At 46.1% G+C, this 17,670-nt stretch overlaps 1 protein-coding gene and 1 long non-coding RNA gene across 9 annotated transcripts in view; one reads left to right on the top strand and one right to left on the bottom strand.

Annotated features, from left to right (window-relative positions):
* LOC138568935 (uncharacterized) overlaps positions 1 to 17,670 on the top strand; it is a 352,395-nt gene that overhangs the window by 80,376 nt on the left and 254,349 nt on the right. The gene's annotated exons all lie outside the window — the stretch shown is intronic.
* Positions 1 to 17,670, bottom strand: part of LOC138568884 (CTD small phosphatase-like protein 3) — a 668,014-nt gene that overhangs the window by 435,186 nt on the left and 215,158 nt on the right. The window lies entirely within an intron of this gene.

Raw genomic sequence — 17,670 nt, 5'->3', positions numbered from 1 at the left:
TGTCCTCACTTTCTTCTAATGCAATAATGTGTATGGGTTTTGGGTCAAAACAAGAGGGTGAGTCAAATAATATCAGGATGACACTGGAGCTGTCCCATAGCTCCCTTCCCCAAACTTGAGCTACTCAGGACTACACACAGTTACTCAGGTTCAGAAAGTTCACACAAGTTATTTTACGTTTTAAAAGGCTGTCTTTCTCCTCAGACTCTGAAGCCCTTCTTAGCACCTATTCTCAGGAATTCACAGTTTGCACTATTTCAAATTTGCAAGTCTCTCTTGCTCTGGTTTAATCAGGAGCTTCCTTCCCCTATATTTCTTAACACTTGACAGTTCAACAATTTCTATTTATGTTTAGCTCACTGGCTCAGCAATGGGGTTCCCTTCACCAACATTTCATCAACTTTCAACTCCTCATATCTGAGACTTTCAACAACGCGCAGTATTACTCAGCCCTGTGCGGGACCTCTCTGATACCTGGGCTTTCATCGTACCCCCAGCACTCTTTTCAAAGTTTACTATCAAGATTTCTTGGGGTCTCAGCTCTCTTTCCCAAGCAGCTCCCCCTGTTCACTATTTCGCTCTGTCTTTGAACCATGCACAGTTCCCCTTCACTTTCCGTTACTACGTTTCCTTCACTGTTATATTCAACGTCTTGACTTTAAAGTTCCCAGTGGAAAATTGAAGCTCTCTCTTCAGCAAGTCTTTTGTAAATCCAACACAGTAAAAAGGAATGCACTTTTCAGCTAGGAGAGTAGTACTGTAAAAGGGGAGGGGATTCATCCTGATGTTTACCAAATAATAAAATAAAACCCATACTAAAACGTATCCTCCCAGCTCTTTCAGGAGGAAGACGGGCCCTGATATTTCCATGGGTCATGGTGGGTGGAACGTCAGGTGAAAGGGTATAAATAATCCAAAACTCTTGGGTTTTCTCACCCTCTGCAGATTCTCATGAAAGTAGAAGACCGATCTGTTTTTATACACTTCCCCTTCCCCCTTTCCCCAGAGGTGTTTCGGATTTTAGCTGTAGGCAGGTTCACTTGTTAACCAAATGCCTTTGTGGGTCTGTGTGGTTCAGCAGCTCCAGTGGATCAAGTTATGCAGGACTGGAAAACTTCAGAGTTTCATATTCCCAAGTGGCAGTGGTGATGGAATTCAGAGTTTCCAGTGGGGAGTGGTAAAAGCTTTTCTAGGTCTCCAAATAGGTTCATCGGGTTTAGAGGCCAACCAAAGCAGATGCATGCCATCAACCCTGCAGGAGCTGCATGGAATTTAAGCAGCTGTTCCAATATAAGTTATTTAACGATTATCATTGAAACAGATTAGAGACTGTTGTGTTACGAAGGTTGGAGGTTTAGGTGAAATTTCAAATTTTTAATAGGTTAGAAACTATTAAAGAACACAGCTGAAGGGAACCTGGCCTGACTGTTCTTGTAGAACTAGTGTCTAAGCTCAAGGATCCAGCGCAGACACCGGCTGGCAGCAGTTTTCATAAATCAACCAGACATTCAGAGAAAACCCGCTGGTTTGAACGCAAGTGTTAGCTTCGGAAAAGATGGTAGCAAATTAGAGGTGAAAGGGAAGAGGCACGAGTAACAGTTTCTCCATTGTGTTGTTTAGTGCCCGATTAGAAGCATAAGTCATGTGTTTGTTAGTCACCGTTTCCCCCCAGGCCGAATGCCTTTGCCATCGTTCAGCTCAACTGCTCAAGGTGATCTGTAAAGCAGGTAGCTCCCATGGCAAACCTGGAAGAACTGTGCATCTGCCAACACAAGGCATGAGGCAGTAAAAATCATAATATATGGAAATACAGTAGAGTATTTGACAAAATTATACACAACATATTTGGGCTCCATATTCTGTTATATGGAGTTACTAACACATATCCATGTGTGAATTGTAGAGGAAACCTACTGGCAAATTCACATACAGGTGACGAAATCGAACTGGAACATTATGGTACAGGTTTGTCGAAAGTGGTCGTCATGGAAACATCTGAAATTGATCAGTTAGCCCAGCTTTTGGGACAATTACGCGCCGAGGTACACGCAGCCCAGCAGGAAACCAATGCCTTAAGACGAGAGTTAATAGTCACAAAAGACTGTACTGATGAACTAAGCAAACAGCTACTACATACACAGGCGGAGCAGGCTCCATTGCCCGGATTTGCCCCATCCGTCGCTACACCATCGTCAGTCAATTCAGTACAGATAACATTTCCGGGAGCAGTACCCCTGACAGCACCAGAACGGTTTAATGGAGACCCCAAACAGTAAGCAACATTCATGAACCAGTGCAGCCTCCATTTTCTTTGTAGGCCTGGGGCTTTCCCAAACGACCAGGCGAGGGTGGCCTTTGTGTTATCATATTTGAGTGGAAGTGCTGCAGACTGGTCGGTACCTTTAGTGAGCCGGGGTGACCCTTTACAGCAGAACTTCAGGGGTTTCCAACAGGAGATGGAAAAGTTATTTGCTCGACACTTGCATGACAAGCTCTTCAGAACGAACTCCTGTCCCTCTGCCAAGGGAATCAAGATTCGCTGACTTATGTTGCCACCTTTAATAGACTGGCTGTAGAAGCAGGGTGGCCAGAAGATAAAAGAACCACGTTATTTCATCTTGGTGGAGCGGTCTATTTCTAGGACTAAAAGCTGACTGGGTCCTATGGTGGGGAGTGGGACGCCATCCTTGAGAGTGGAGTGACCAGACCCCCTTCCCCATCTTTCCAGAGCCTCCTGAAATGCAGCTGGTTTTCCTGAACAAGTAGACCTGAGCCCTGGGAAACCAAAAGGTGGGAGGGGTCTGCTGCTTGCCTTAAATCATTTCCCTTTGTAGCGGGATTGGGGGGGGGGTATGTGTAGATCCTTAGCCTACTTAAATAAAAAAGATTAACATAATTAATTCCCCATTTGGTGGAACACTACAGGCGATTTTTGTTAAAATTCAAAATTAACAAAGTTCACTTCCCAATGCCAATGTGCGCTGAAAAACGATAGCCCATAATTTTATTGGGTACGGGTGTCTTATCAGTCTAATCTTGTTGTCCAACTTCCCCCTAACACAGGCCTTTTAGTGGAGGAGGGGGGGGGGTCTGAAGTCTAAAATTCCCCAAATCATTCAAACTTTTCTGTCCGACTTCCCCAATACAGACCAAAGTAGGGGGGGGGGGGTCTGAAAAATAACTGCTAAATCACCCTGTGTTTATTTTAAAACAAACGTGTAGGTGTATGTATTTGTACCAATCTTCAAACACTACTGCTAGCCTTTTCAGTCCGCAGGAAAATCAAACTTCACAGCACTACATTTATAATTGTTTTGGTTCTTGATCAGTTTATTTCTTGACGTGAAATTTGTATGAAAAGTAAAGAATTTTGATTTGTGTTTTTTTTAAAGTTAATTGTGTAATTGATTTGAGTAACAAGAAGTTAAAAGGTAGTTCAGTCTGATTTCTTTTACTTATAATTTAAATAAATACAAATACATTTCCTGTAAACCAGCCTGGTTCGTGGCTCATTGGTAGCTCAAGGGGAGAGATCCAAGGGGCATGATATGCGTTTGAAGTAGGGATCAATAAAATAATCCGTTAAACAGTTTGTTGTGTCTCACTTTGAGTGGGGAGGGAAGGAACTCCCCGTGTTGAGGGTGGTTTCTTAATAAACTGTTACAAACGGGAGAGTGCGAAGATCCCAGAATACCTTGGTGAGTTCCTCGAGAGAGCAGTGCTCGGAGAAGGTGATAATGCGGTTCAGTTTACATGGCTAGTGCGGTCTAGCATATAGTATATTGAGGTTTGTGTAATACTATGAATTTAGGCAGGAGAACTGAAGTTATGAACATTACTGTTTAGGTTACAGGTTCAGCGGATTGCTAGTGCATATTCAAAATTGTGCTAAAATAATCTGAACAGGGCACCTTAGCTTTAGCACAATTAGTAAATGGTTGTCATCTTTCAAGGGTGAGGGGAAGTGAATGAGTTTCCAATTATGAAACCTATTGAATCCGTATATTGCCAGCCTAGAGTTGATGGGCCTGCCTAAACTATGTTACGTTTAACCAGTAATAAAATGGTCTTTGAATTGGATTTTACACCATCTCTAGCCCACCAAATGTACTTTGTACTGTGTTACGCTGCAAGTTGCTGTCTCCTTGCCTGCATGCAACACGGTATGGTTTTGCCAACCTTCACTAAGGTAATATATTCCTGCCCACCTAAGCAAAGCTAACTTGCACCGACATTGACTTGCCCTGCTTTTTCCAGACCTGTTCCATAAATGCATGTTGTTATAACCCCTTGATCTCCATTTGCCGCTCACGCATAGTTGCGAACTAGCACACAACCTTTGCAAGACCTCCGCTTCGAATCCCCTGGCGCCTCCAACAATGCCAATTAACTTCTAGCATTATGTAAGCTACACTATAACCTGTTTGGTTTGGTCTTAACTAAGTTAACCTGCCCGAGAATGCTGATTATCTAACGTGCTACCCAGTATACTATCTTCATGCCAGCTTGTTCACTGCAAATGTGCGTCTATACTATTGTATAGCCCTATGCTACTACTTACCTGTACCATGCTAGATTTGTTAGATTTACTACTCCAGGCATGCAAATAGACTGCAGCCTCTACATTGTATTAATCCAATATGGGTGCTACACGCTCAGTTGCCCAATTACATTCCTGTGGATTTAGGGGACTACATGCCTATTCTTACTTCGAATACCTATCCATGAACTCAGCTTTGATAGTTGCCCACACTTCATCACCATCTACAGTCTACCCCCACAATTAGCTCCACGTGCACGACATGTATCTTCCACCGTTCTACACTGTTCTAATAAGGAACCTCCTCCACATAATTACACTACAAGACTTCACTATGCTACAACCCCTACTTCCACCAGCGCTTGCGTATGACCTCCCTAAGCAGGTTGACATGATTACCAGACCTTATACTCTACTTCAGAGGAACCTTAAATTACGCGCTAGACTTCCAAGATTGTACGACCCTTTAACTAAAACAGCGCTGTGCAATGCTACCACCGGTTCCTGCAAAACTAGCCACTCCCAGCACCTTCTTCAGCTTAATAGGAGACTCTTCCGAGAAACTACCACCCCCCTGAAAGACCATCACAAGGTAGTTACCAGTGGCCCAACCGGTACAGACTGGGACAAAGGGCGCACTTATAAACGCCCGCTCTATGGTGGCCCACACAACAAATATAGCAGACCTATTACAAAGTGAAAATATAAACCTCTCAGCCATTACTGAATCCTGGCTACACCCTGCAGCTAGTCCAGCAATTTTTCTAGCCATTCCAGATGACTACACCCTCTTAAGACTCGATCGTACCACCTGTCGAGGTGGAGGTCTCGCCATAATCGCTAAAACCAACCTAACTCAGACCCTCTCCGCCTCACAACACAGATTCACGCAAATCTCTCACTGCCAAGTTAACCATTTCTAATACACAGTCTGTATCCATCCACCTTATATACCGACCACCAGACCCTCTAGGATCCTTTGAAGAGGACCTAACGAATATCCTCGCCAACAACCTTAAGAACTCCTCTCAGAGCCTCATACTAGGAGATTTCAACCTTGGCTTTAGTGACCCTTTAGACTCTAATGCCACTCAGATTAACAATTCCTTAGAGGAATTAGGATTCACCCAAAAGATAAAGGCAGAACCCTTGATTGGATTGCCGAGCATAACTGCCCTAACAACGGTCACATCTATAATGCCCCAGCCTTGGTCTGACCATTACTTGATCACGTTTTCCCTAGAGGCTTCACCTCCCCTGCATATCGATAGCATAGCACCAGCTGTCCCCACTAGGATCTAAAGAAACATTACTCCTGAGAACCTCATCCCCTTCATTCTCTATCTCGGACCACACAGATCCTTTCACTATGGTAAATATATACAACAAAGTGAGGTTATCATCCCTTGACGCCACAGCACCATTGAAAATTAGAAAGAGTAAACATGTGAATACTTGGTTCTCTCCTCATCTGAAAGCAGTTAGACAAGAGAAACGCTGATGTGAAAAAATCTGGAGGATAGATCCATCAGAGTCCAACAAGAACAACTTGAGTAAACTAGCTTCCCTCTACAAAAAATAAATCATCCTAGCCAAACAAACCTCCTATAACTTCTGAATTTCTCAAGCTAAGTCAAATACCAAAGAGCTTTTCGCTATTCTGAAAGAGGTAGAATCCCCCATCCAAACCACAGATTCCTGCATAAAGGACAAAAACTGGTGTACGGGCATCCAAAATGCTCTGGCCAACAAAATTATAACCCTACAGACCAAAATTAACAGCAAAAAAGACACTCTCCTCACTACTTCCAAGTCTAGTAATACCAAGGCGCCAGTGCCTCAAACGATCTTGACTCCACTCTACGCGCCTATTCCCCACTTTAACTTTCACAAATGATCTACCAAAGAGGTTGAAAAAGTCATCCTCACTCTCAAACCCTCGAACTGCCAGGGCGACTTATGCTCTGCACAACTCATAAAAGATGCATCTCGTGAACTATCCCCTTTTATCACCAAACTCATAAATGCATCCTTTACTTCAGGCACAATACCCAACAACTTGAAACAATTCTGGGTCCTCCCAGTCCTTAAAAAACAAAATCTAGATCCATCCAACCCTACTAATTACCGCCCCATCACCACAGTGCCATTCCTACTTAAAATCCTTGACAAAATAGCATACCTACAAATCCAACATTACCTTGAATATAACCACCTTCTAGGAGTCCGACAGTCAGGCTTCAGACCCCAACATGGAACTGAGAATGCGCTCATAGACTTTAAGGCACAAATCGATGCACTGAGAGACGAGGGTAAGACGGCACTACTGTTGCTCCTTGATCTCACAGCAGCATTTGACTTGGTTGACCATAAGATTCTTTGCAACCACTTAGAATCTGCAGCCCACTTCTCCCAAGAGGCAATTGACTGGATTCAGTCCTTTCTCAACAACAGACCAAGGCGAATCTTCTCCCCTCTAGCAGCTGCGGACCCTATGCCTATTGCTTGTGGTGTGCCCCAGGGCTCCTGTGTTTCTCCAACTTTGTACATCATCTTCACAAAGCCCCTTTTCGATGATCTTGATGGCCTGGGTATCACCTACACAAACTACGCGGATGATACACAGATCCTCATCCCGTTGACGGGGAATTATGATAAGGATTTGGCCTTTGTAAATAGAGTGTACCTCATCATCCGGGCATGGATGGCCTCACACGGTATATGCGTGAATGATGACAAAACGGAACTCCGCATTCTAGGCACTACATCTAATCTCAACAAACTAGGCCAGAGCTATTTATCGTTCAAAAATTGATAATATCATTGTTGTGGCCAAGGACCTTAAAACCCTTGGCTTTCATCTAGACTCCACACAATCTTTCAAAAAACAAGTAAATGCTATGGCTTCCGCTACCTCCTACACTTAAAACTGTATTACTTTAGCTAGAGCCTTGATCCTGTCCAAGCTGGACTATTGTAATGCTCTCTACGTAGGTAGCAACAAATACATTATGAACAAGATTTAAATCTTGCAAAATAATGCCTTAAGAGCAGCCTTAAGTCTCCCGAACAAAGCCCACATCTCAGATACCAGATCATCTGTCAACTGGCACTCTACGAAAGACAAGATCTTCCTTAAATCCGTCTCCCTGACTCGCAAATGTCTCCACCAATCTGCCCCTCAATACCACATAGCGAGATTCACCAGACAAGCAAATTGCTGCCCTTCCAGAAATGCCTATTCCAACCTACTACGGGTGCCCAGATTTAAATTGTACTATGACTGGGGGAGCAGCTTTCCAGTCAAAGCAGCACAACACTGGAACTCCCTCCCTAAGGGAAGACCTTCCCTACCTACAATTTAGAGCCAACCTCATCGTCTGGATCAAGGAACACGACAATTAACCTATACACCGCTGATCTCCTATGTTTTTATTTTTAACTCTGTTTATTAAGGGAACGGTTCACAGCAAGACAATTCTCATAAGCAGTGCAACACAGCATGTGCATAATTTCAACAATGACATATCTATGGCAATGAGGCAGGCATCGTCACCTAAGGTGACGGAGTAGGTGTTACATCAGCATCAGATCACACAGGTACAGACGTAACAGCGACCATATATCTTTGGGACGACAGGGCATCGGGACTGAGGAGACAAAAAGTTCCTCATCGTCATTCACCATACATTGGTCTTTCAGGAAGTTGGCTCGGGTAGGCCCTGCGGCGGATTTCCAACATTTAAGGATGCAGTGTTTGGCAAGAACACATGAGATATTAAAAAACCTTCTCATGGTTTCCTTCACCTTTTCAATGTCACCAAACAGGTATTTCAGGGGGGACAGAGCGGCTGGGATCGCCGTTATCTCCTCAAGGAGCTCAGCCACTTCTTGCCAAAAGTCCGCAATAATAGGGCACGACCAGTACATATGGTACGCTCAAGCATCGGGGGCACCACATTTCGAACATGTCCCTGTGCAACCCTCTACAAACTTAGCCAGCCTAGCCGGGGAGTAATGTAACTGATTCAGGATTTTAAATTGAATCAGTCGGAGTCCTGAGTTCATAGAGATGGATTTGGTGAGTTGACAATATCGGGCCCATCTCACGTCATCAATCTGGGTACCCACATCCCGTTCCCAGGTTTCTCGAATAATGTTTTGTGAGGGGGAATGTGTTTGCACCAAGGTGTATAGCGACGAGACTCCCTTATGATGACCATCCATCGTCACCACAGCTCTGATGCATTCGTGTGTCTGGGGTTCTGCCGGGAAGGAAGGCCATTTAGCAGCAAAAGCTGTTCTCATGCGATAGTATTGAAGGCGCTTAAGCTGGCCACCCCCCACTGCACCCATGAAATCTGTGAGTTCACAAAATATGCCATCTGGGAACATGTCTCGCATCCTGAAAAGTTTATTTGGGTCCCAGGTTTGCTGAAGGGCCTGGTCAAAGGTCAGGGAAATACTAGAGAAGTTCCACAGGGGTATATCTGGGTTATAGAGAATCTCAAGGCCAAATCTCCTGTAGATCCTGGACCAAGCTCGTGTGGTGATGTATACCGGGTCGAATGTGCAGATGTTGCCATAAGTGGGGTTCAGGAGGACGGATCGTATATCATTAGCTGCATGCTTTTCAAGAGGAATGTGTGGGGCTGTGTCTTCGGGGTGAAACCAATGTTTCACAAATTGTGCCTGTGCTGCTATGCAATATAATTCAAAATCAGGTGCCGCAATACCGCCCTGTGAGTATGGATCCACCATCTTGTCCCAGCCCAGCCTAGCAGTTTTCCCGTTCCAAATAAAGGAAGACGCCAAGGATTTAAGTTTCGCAAAAAAGGATTTACCGGGCCAAATCGGGATGTTGTTGAAGAAATATAAGAGTTTGGGTAGAACTACCATTTTAAGTAGGGCCACTTGGCCATAGAAGGTCAGAGGGAGATTAGCCCATAGTTTGAGCTTGGTCGTAAGGGTGAGAAGTAAGTCGCCGTGATTATGCGAGTACAGCAGCTGTCTATCTCTGGCCACCATGATTCCCAGGTATCTTACCTGCGTGGGGGCAGGCTTAAACCCTGTAATATGAGATAGGCCACCTGTATTAGGGGTCAATGGAAATATTTCAGATTGAGACATTGATTTTATATCCTTAATATTCAGAGAACTCGTGTATATCAGACATAATGTGTTGCACATTCTCATGTGGGTCCCGGACATATAACAACTTATCTGCGTACAGTGATATAATTTGGGGAGGGCCAGTCATCCTGAGACCTCTGTGCGAGTGGTGCTGACGGATATATTCCGCCATCGGTTCAATAGTGAGTGCAAAGAGAATGGGCGAGAAAGGACAGCCCTGTCTGGTCCCTCTGTATAAATGGAAAGAAGGGGACAAGGTGTTATTAGTTAAGACCTTGGCAGATGGTTGGGTATATAGCAGCCGGATGCATTTAATAAAATATGGCCCAAGTCCAAACCTCTCGAGTACCAGGAAAAGGTATGTCCAGGAGACGGAATCAAAGAACTTTTTGGCATCTAGGACCACTACAGCCACTTTTGCCTCCATTAAATAATCGTCTCAGGTTTAAAGCTGTAGATCTGGTTGGTATAAAGCCAGCTTGGTCAGGGTGGACCAGGATTGGCATGTACGGCAGGAGTCTGGTGGTCAGCACCGTGGCGAAGATTTTCACGTCAGTGTTGATTAGGAGAAAAGGGCCTGTAAGAGGCCATATCCTGTGCTGGTCTGCGTGGCTTCAGAAGGACCGTAATGACTGCTTCGCGCATCGAGTCTGGAAGGATACCACGATTCATAGCCTCTTCCCACACTTTCAATACTAGTGGGGCCAGCTCACCCTGAAATTCTTTGTACAGTTCGACGGTCAGGCTGTCTGGGGCGCGGCCACCGGATAGAGATTTAATGGCCGCAGTGAGTTCTTCGATATGAACGGGTTGATCCAAAATGTTTTGTGCCGTTTGGTTAAGTGTTGGGAGATCGAGGGAGTATAGGTCCCTGAACGTGTCTTCCCTGGTTTTAACATCATGATCAGAGTACAGAGCAGAGCAGAAATCAGCAAAAGTAGAATTAATGTCCCTTTCTTTATTGACCGTGACTCCAGCCGGGTTCTGGATACTAGCGATTGGGTTAAGGTGCCTGTCTGTTCTAAGCATGTTAGCCAGAAACATGCCTGCTCTATTACTCTCCCCGTACCTGCGGGCCTTAGCCGGGGCAGCCATGTATAAGACTTCCCTGTTGGCTCATTGAATTCCTTGAGGGAAGCGTGAATCTTAGATAGGGTTTCCTTGTTCAATGTGGCGCTATATTCGGTCTGTAATGCGTCTATTGTGGCTTCAGCCACTCCCAGTTCCCTTCTCACTGCTTTCAGCATACCCGTAGACTTACCCAGTATAATACCCCGAATCCAAACTTTGAATGCCTCCCATAGGGTAGCCTAGGTGTTCACCGAACCCTCTTACAACTTCAGAAATTCTTCATTTTCAATATCTAGTGCCTCACAGATATTGGGGTCCCTAAGGATCGCAGATAGCATTGGAGTCATCTAGGCTAATGTCTAGTGTTATCAGCGAGTGGTCTGAGAGCGTGCAGGGGTTTATTGCACAGTCAGTGATTGCCCCAGAGAGGGATGAACTAATGAACCAATAATCTATACGAGAGTGGGAGCCATGAACAGATGAGTAGAAGGTGAATTTCCTCTCATATGGATGCAACGTGCATGAAGAACCCGAATGTTCCAGGAGAGTAGTCTAATGCTTAAGCCACTTTTAGTCTGCGCCATAGTTGCCTATCGGAAGGAGCGTTTGCCAAGTATGGCGCCATTGTCTCAAGTGATGAGTCCCGCTGGAAAATAGTCCCCTGATTTTAACTTTGTAACATCCCCAACCATGCCTGGGATAACACCAGTAAAACTTTTACCCGTTTCCCCCGCCAACCCCCAACCGCATCATCACCCCCAACCCGATGATGTATCCCATCAACCATAACTTGGGCAGTCTCCTGGGGGTGCGAGCTGTACTCACGTGACCGACCACCATGGGGGTGGGGGGCTCACGGCCCTACGACAACATATGGTGGACAGGGCAACCTCGCCGTCAATGGGTTATTGAACTTGTGGCAAGGCAGTGCGGAGAGGTCTTATCAGCCAGCATGGTCCTCCGGTTCCGCCACCGGCCGGGGCGGCAAGTCACGGTTAGTCTCCCGGCTCCCCGGGGGAAGTGGAATTGAGGCCTCGACATACATGGCCTCCGTAGGATTCTCAAAAAATTGTACTCGGCCTCCGTGTTGGATGCGCATTTTAGCCAGGAAGACAAGTGCATATGGGATCTGGCGTAGCCTCAGCTGTCTCTTGACCGGTTCGTAGGACCTCGTCAGCGTTTGCACATTAGTTGAAAAATCCGGATATATGTGTATCCTGTTGTCTTCATAATGTAGAGAGCCTTTTTCCCTGGAAAGCCTCAGGATAGTGTCTCTGTCTCTATAATTTAGGAGTTGGGCAATGATCGTGCGGGGCGGTGCTCCAGGCTTAGGAGGGGGGGCCAGGGTGCGATGGGCACGCTCCACGAGAAGATGATCGGAGAAAGCATCAGGGCCCAAGAGGGATTTCAGGAGGTTTTCCAGCTGGCGTTCCATGGAACCTTTTCAGAAGGATTCGGCTACCCCGACCAGGCGGATGTTGTTTCTCCTGGAACGAGCTTCCAAGTCCTCGCACTTATTCAGGGTTTTCTGCAGGTCATCCTTTAACTGGGCGATATCGCGGCTGTGTTGTGCTAGCGAGTCCTCGTTGACTCCAATTCTGTTCTCCGCCTCCGTAGTGCGTGTACTTTCCTTGTCAACCCTTGCCTCCAGAGAGCTGATCGTGGCACCTATATAGTCCAGTTTGCTGTTAACGGCCAGGAATCCACTCTGGACCATCGATAATAGTTTGTCCACTCTCTCATTCATTGGAGATTCCGGTTGGCTGCCCGGGGGCTGAGTGGATGTCTCGGCAGACCCATGTGGCTGGGAGCTGGCAAAGGAGTCCATCGGACCAGTTTTCTTGGGGCCCATACTTTTCTTTTCGCTGCGGCCCATATATTAAATCTGTTGGGTTGCGTCCACATACGTTCTGGTGGCCAGTGGTAGTCGGCGGTCAGCAATTGCCGGCACTTAGGCGTGTGACTCAATCATCAGCGTAGTTTGTGGGCAGCATGTGCTGCATACGGGGAAGCGAGGGCAACACTGCTCGTGTGGCAGGTATGTGCAGAGGAAATGTGCCAGAGCATCCCGGGAGGAGCCACGACAAGGGCACCCCACCTTATGATGTTATCAGCAGGCCCCGACGAGCGAACGCAGCTGGCACGCCGCCGTTGGCAAGGCCCGACTCGGTTGTCAGTTAAGGATCAACCCGCGGGGCAGCAACAGCTCAGGAAGTGGGTCGGTGCCCCGCCGAAGAAAAGTAATGTTCCGTCTGGGCCGTGCTTGCGGTTTACACCCGGGAGGAGAACCAGGGGCCAGCAAGATATATTCACTGGCAACTCCAAAGTCACCTGGCAGCAAAAAGGCGCGCAGCGCGGCTCCTCCCCTCTCCGGCCTGTAGGCGAGCTGATGCCTCCGGCTGTCGCGCGATTTCTCTGGAACCGTGGTCTGGGTATGCTGCCGCCGCGCTCACGGTGTAGGTTTCCAGTCCGATATCTCAGGATTGAGCCAGCGTTTCTGCAGGGGAATCAGTGGAATGATGCCGCAGGTCTTCCGCTGCCGATAACAAATGTTTATCGGCATGTAGGTGGCCCCAAACAGGATTAATTTTATGGTAGGATATGTTACGGCCCGGAGCTCTCCCTTCAGGCGGCCATCGACGTCGTGCGCAACAGCGCCCCCCTGCTGATCTCCTATGTTTACCTGTATACACTCTGCTATAGTATGAAACTTGTACATCTTAAATATTGCATGTAAATATGACATTGTACTTTGTGTATGTATTTTATTTTATATTTTGTCTAATGTGGATGATGTGTCCAGCATTGTAACCATATCTGTACTCTATCTACTGTGCCTTATGTAACCTAAGCTTTACAATCCTCTTGATGCCCTTGCGCCCTGCTACCTCTGGGTTAGGTGCACATTACAAATAATAAAACAAACAAAACTTTCTAACCTTAGTATGCAGTGCTCGAGATACTGTTTGTAAGTGGGAGTATTTTACACCCTATTTTTTAAAATTGGGAGTAAAATGATTTTTTTATGGAGTAAACGTGTAAGTCGAATTCCCAATGAGAGAATTTTTGTTAGGGTAGAAATATGTTTGAACTAGAGAACAGAAATGTTTTTGTAATAATTATTTATTTGCACCTAGTTATTCATTCACTTTAAAAGATACAGGTTTACTTCTTCCGATCAGGCAGCAATTGTAGTAGTTTTTTCCTTTAGTACCACATGCACTACAGGTACAAACATTAATGGAGCTGTGTGGGGGGAAAGCAGGGGGCACAAAGTTCTATGTGTCTGTTAGCTATTTTTTCTTGGGAGCATTTTTATTCACCCATTTGGGGGGATTATTTGCCTATTTCTAGGGAGTAAAAGTGGTTGATGCACCCCTTATCTGTAGGGCTGTTGGTAAACACCAGGCCTAACATGTTTGAGCAGAGGCCAAAACATGCTTTCTACACCATATATGAAAGGTAGGATGTATTCCAAACTTGAGTGATGGAAACACCCGACTTGATGGTGTAAAAGGGCTTCCCTCGTGTGTGGCATCACTTGGGATAAGATGCACCCAATGCCTGGTGGACACTGCCAAATGATTGGAGTCGAAATTGCTTTCAACAAGCGCAACTAATCTTCGGGATTAGGCTTGCAAGCCTTGGCCAAGTGACTTTTATATTGCACATTGAACAGGTCTCTCCTTGGCCGGACAGTTCTTGCAATTAGCAATGTGTGAGCAACTGCCACACCTGCTGCACACTGTTCATCAGGCGAAGGTTCAGACCTTGATCAGGTATGGGGGGGAATGTAAGGAGAACAGATAGCAATGTTGGAGGGGCGCCTTTAGGTAAGCTGGAAGAAGAACTATTTAGACATACAGGAATTCAAAGGAGATCTAGGATTTTGGAGGACAGAATTAGGGAATAGAACTAAACAGGAAAGACAACGAAGAGAGCGCCCAGAATTTTGGGCTACCTAAAAGTAAAGATAGGAGTTTGTTAAAAGCAAGAATAAGAGGAGCGGGGGCAGGAGGACTTTTTTGAGAGTATGAAAATATGAAAATGGAAGAAAATAAATCCGGGAACCATGTTTTTGTGATGAAGAAATTCACATGAACCAAATTAAGCAAATGAAAAAGTTCAAAACTAGAAATAATTCCAACCAAAATGATGGGCGAGAAGTAGCATCTGAACACTTGCGCTGTTGAAGTCTTGCATGGCAGGTTCCTCTGTAAAGTATGCTACGTTCTCTGCTCCTTACAGGAGCAATCTTTAATAGTTGTGGGAAGGCAGTCGGAAAGAATTAGAGAACCTTATGAAAGGCCAAAGGGATCCTTGACTTGGCTGAGAAAACACAACACTACCTGCAGGGTGTTAGGAAATATGTCCATTTATGTGCAATTGTCCCCCCAGTTGTGAACCCCACAACGATTTGCTGTTGTCGGACCATGCTAGCCTGACTTTCTAGTAGAGCCCAGCCTTCTGCTGTACTCCGCTGGGCTTTTGCTCATTTTGTTATTGGGAACTGACATGCCCATAAGACAGTCAATACTGAGAAACTTTGCTTCCGTTAGTTTTTCACTTTGTTGCTATTCAGTACAGTGCGCTGGGGTCCTTTTCATTTTTAAGGCCCTAGACACCCTCAAAGGATTTTTCGGTGAAGGTACAAATGTGGCTTGGACAGAGCTGGTGGCAGCTGTTACTTTTCAAGTATTTTTAACCCTTTTCTGTGGTCCATACTGCATTTACCGTGTTTGGCCCAGGACAGTGGCCAGTGTCTAATATAGTTATGCCACGACGTCCTGTGTTCTGTCCTTTGGCCATTTTGTCCCTTTGCCTTCCACAGGGCGAGCAGACCCGGGAAATTCCTTATTTGGTCATGCAGACCAGCACGCAAGCCTAAGCTTATACAGGCTTCTGCATGCCTCGTGTGTGTGCCTCAAGGACGTTGGCTGGACTGTAATTCCAATACATATCCTGGGTGCCAGGATGTGTCGTGTGCTAGGAATGACTGGGACCATCGTGGTCCGTGATTGGTCCACGTCTGGGATGGCTGTATGTGAGCAGACCTCTCATTGGGTCCTCTTCGTTTTGGCGTGAAGGAGATCTGGATAAGAGAAGGCATCTTACACCCATTCCAGGTCAATCATCTGAGTTCACACCAAACTTAGTAAAGGAACCGCTGGTGACCCGTTGGAAGGTTTGGCACCCCTGAGCCCACTGTCGTCCCGTTGGACCCTCCCAACCCCTGTTTCTGACCGAACCTAGAAGGCCTGCAAAGGTGCTTCGACCTATTGGTATAGTGGGACCAATTATTCAGGGCACCTCCAACTTAACCTGTAATCAATCCTTTTCAGAGGTTTTCCTGGACCGCCCAGTGAACTGACCAGCTCGTATGGGACCTTTGCCGTGGAACTGCCGCTGTCTCGAGTTGACACTTGAGCATTTGGACACTAAGATCTGGGTATAAGGCACACTCCTGCCAAGTTTCATATACCTAGCATTCCTATGTACAGAATTAGCAGAGTACGCTGAATTCGAGCATACGCGGTCACTGTGTCTCCCAGCTGTGGTGAAGAACTTCATGGGTGCCTTGCTGCTGTGCCCCCCCTGTGCCGTCAGGCTCGCTGCAGTGGAATTGTCCTGATCCCTTCATCGGGAGTGGAGATATCGTCACTGTCCCGCCACAAAATAATTGCTGGAATGCAGCCCCTGAAAGCCGAAGAGCAGCGCACTGCAGGATTTGAACCTGTGACCGAAGTGGACTCGACTGCCACAGTTTGGTCCGGAGTGCGCCCGATGGTCGGCGAGTACTTGCAATCCTTACCGGTGGCCCCTGGTGCATGCATCCATTTTTGCGCACGCGTGTCCCCGGAGGGCTACTCTTCTTCATCGAGGTAGCCTGTGCTACTGAGCTATTCCCAACTCTTGGATCCTGTTCTGCCCTCTTGGAAACCATGCTCGAATAGTGGGAATGTATTCTTCACTGCCCCACCAACCTTCCTGAGTTGCTACAGCCCCTGCAAGAGACCCCTTTTTCACTTAACCGCACAATCCTGTGCACCAGCACCAATAGTAGTTTTGAGCTCAAGGCTCCACTCATCTTAGGGACTGGACTGCCTTTCAGTTAGGGTTTGAATTGTGGAGGACTGCCTAAACGATAGTTCCACGTATGCTCCCTTTCTTTGCAGCTTATGACCCATACTGTGTACTATTCCTTTAAGCTATTGGTGACTGTATATGTTTAATAGTTAGGGTGGTGTTGGTTTAGTTAGCACTACTGATATTTGCTTTGTGTGTTATTTAAAAGGCCTTTAATAAATGTCTATGTATTTTTGATATATACACCTGACAGAGTAATGTGTAGTGTAATTTACTGTGTGTGCTCATTGTGGGCTTTCAATCACCCTCACCCCTATCCTGGGACCTAGTCTTGACCTCTGCCAATGCTACCTTGATTGGTTTGGCTTGTCCAGAAGGTTACCCTGTTCTAAGAACCTAAGCTGGCCTTCTGAACCTCTGCCCACGAGTTCAGAAATCCATATTAACACAGGGGAAAAAGACCTGTCCATGCAATCCTTTACTGTAGGTCTATATGGGGGTGTGCATTTTTTGTGAAGGCTGTTGGGCTTCTAGGTCCTTGTGGTCAATTGCAACACACGGCTACATTTTGCAGCAGGCTCACCACATCAGGGTGCCAGAGACATACCTGCTTGGCAGATTCATGCTTTTCAGAAAATGGCATATACTCTGTGGTTTGGACATCTGAGTTTACGGTTGGAAATTCCTTCCAAGGTCCCCAATGCCCATTTTGGATGGCTCAGAGGTATCCCGATATTTCATGGATTCTGCAGTCTCCTTTGACGAGTGATCTGGGGGTACTTAAAGCAAGTGAGGCAGAATTGCTTCCCATCTCTTCTTTTTACTGCGCCTCCATTTTA

This window comes from Ambystoma mexicanum, chromosome 1p (genome assembly GCF_040938575.1).
Source record: "Ambystoma mexicanum isolate Mex_15411 chromosome 1p, UKY_AmexF1_1, whole genome shotgun sequence".
Classification (NCBI taxonomy): domain Eukaryota; kingdom Metazoa; phylum Chordata; class Amphibia; order Caudata; family Ambystomatidae; genus Ambystoma; species Ambystoma mexicanum.
Note: the sequence above shows the minus strand (reverse complement) of the source record. Positions and strands in the feature narration are given on the sequence as shown.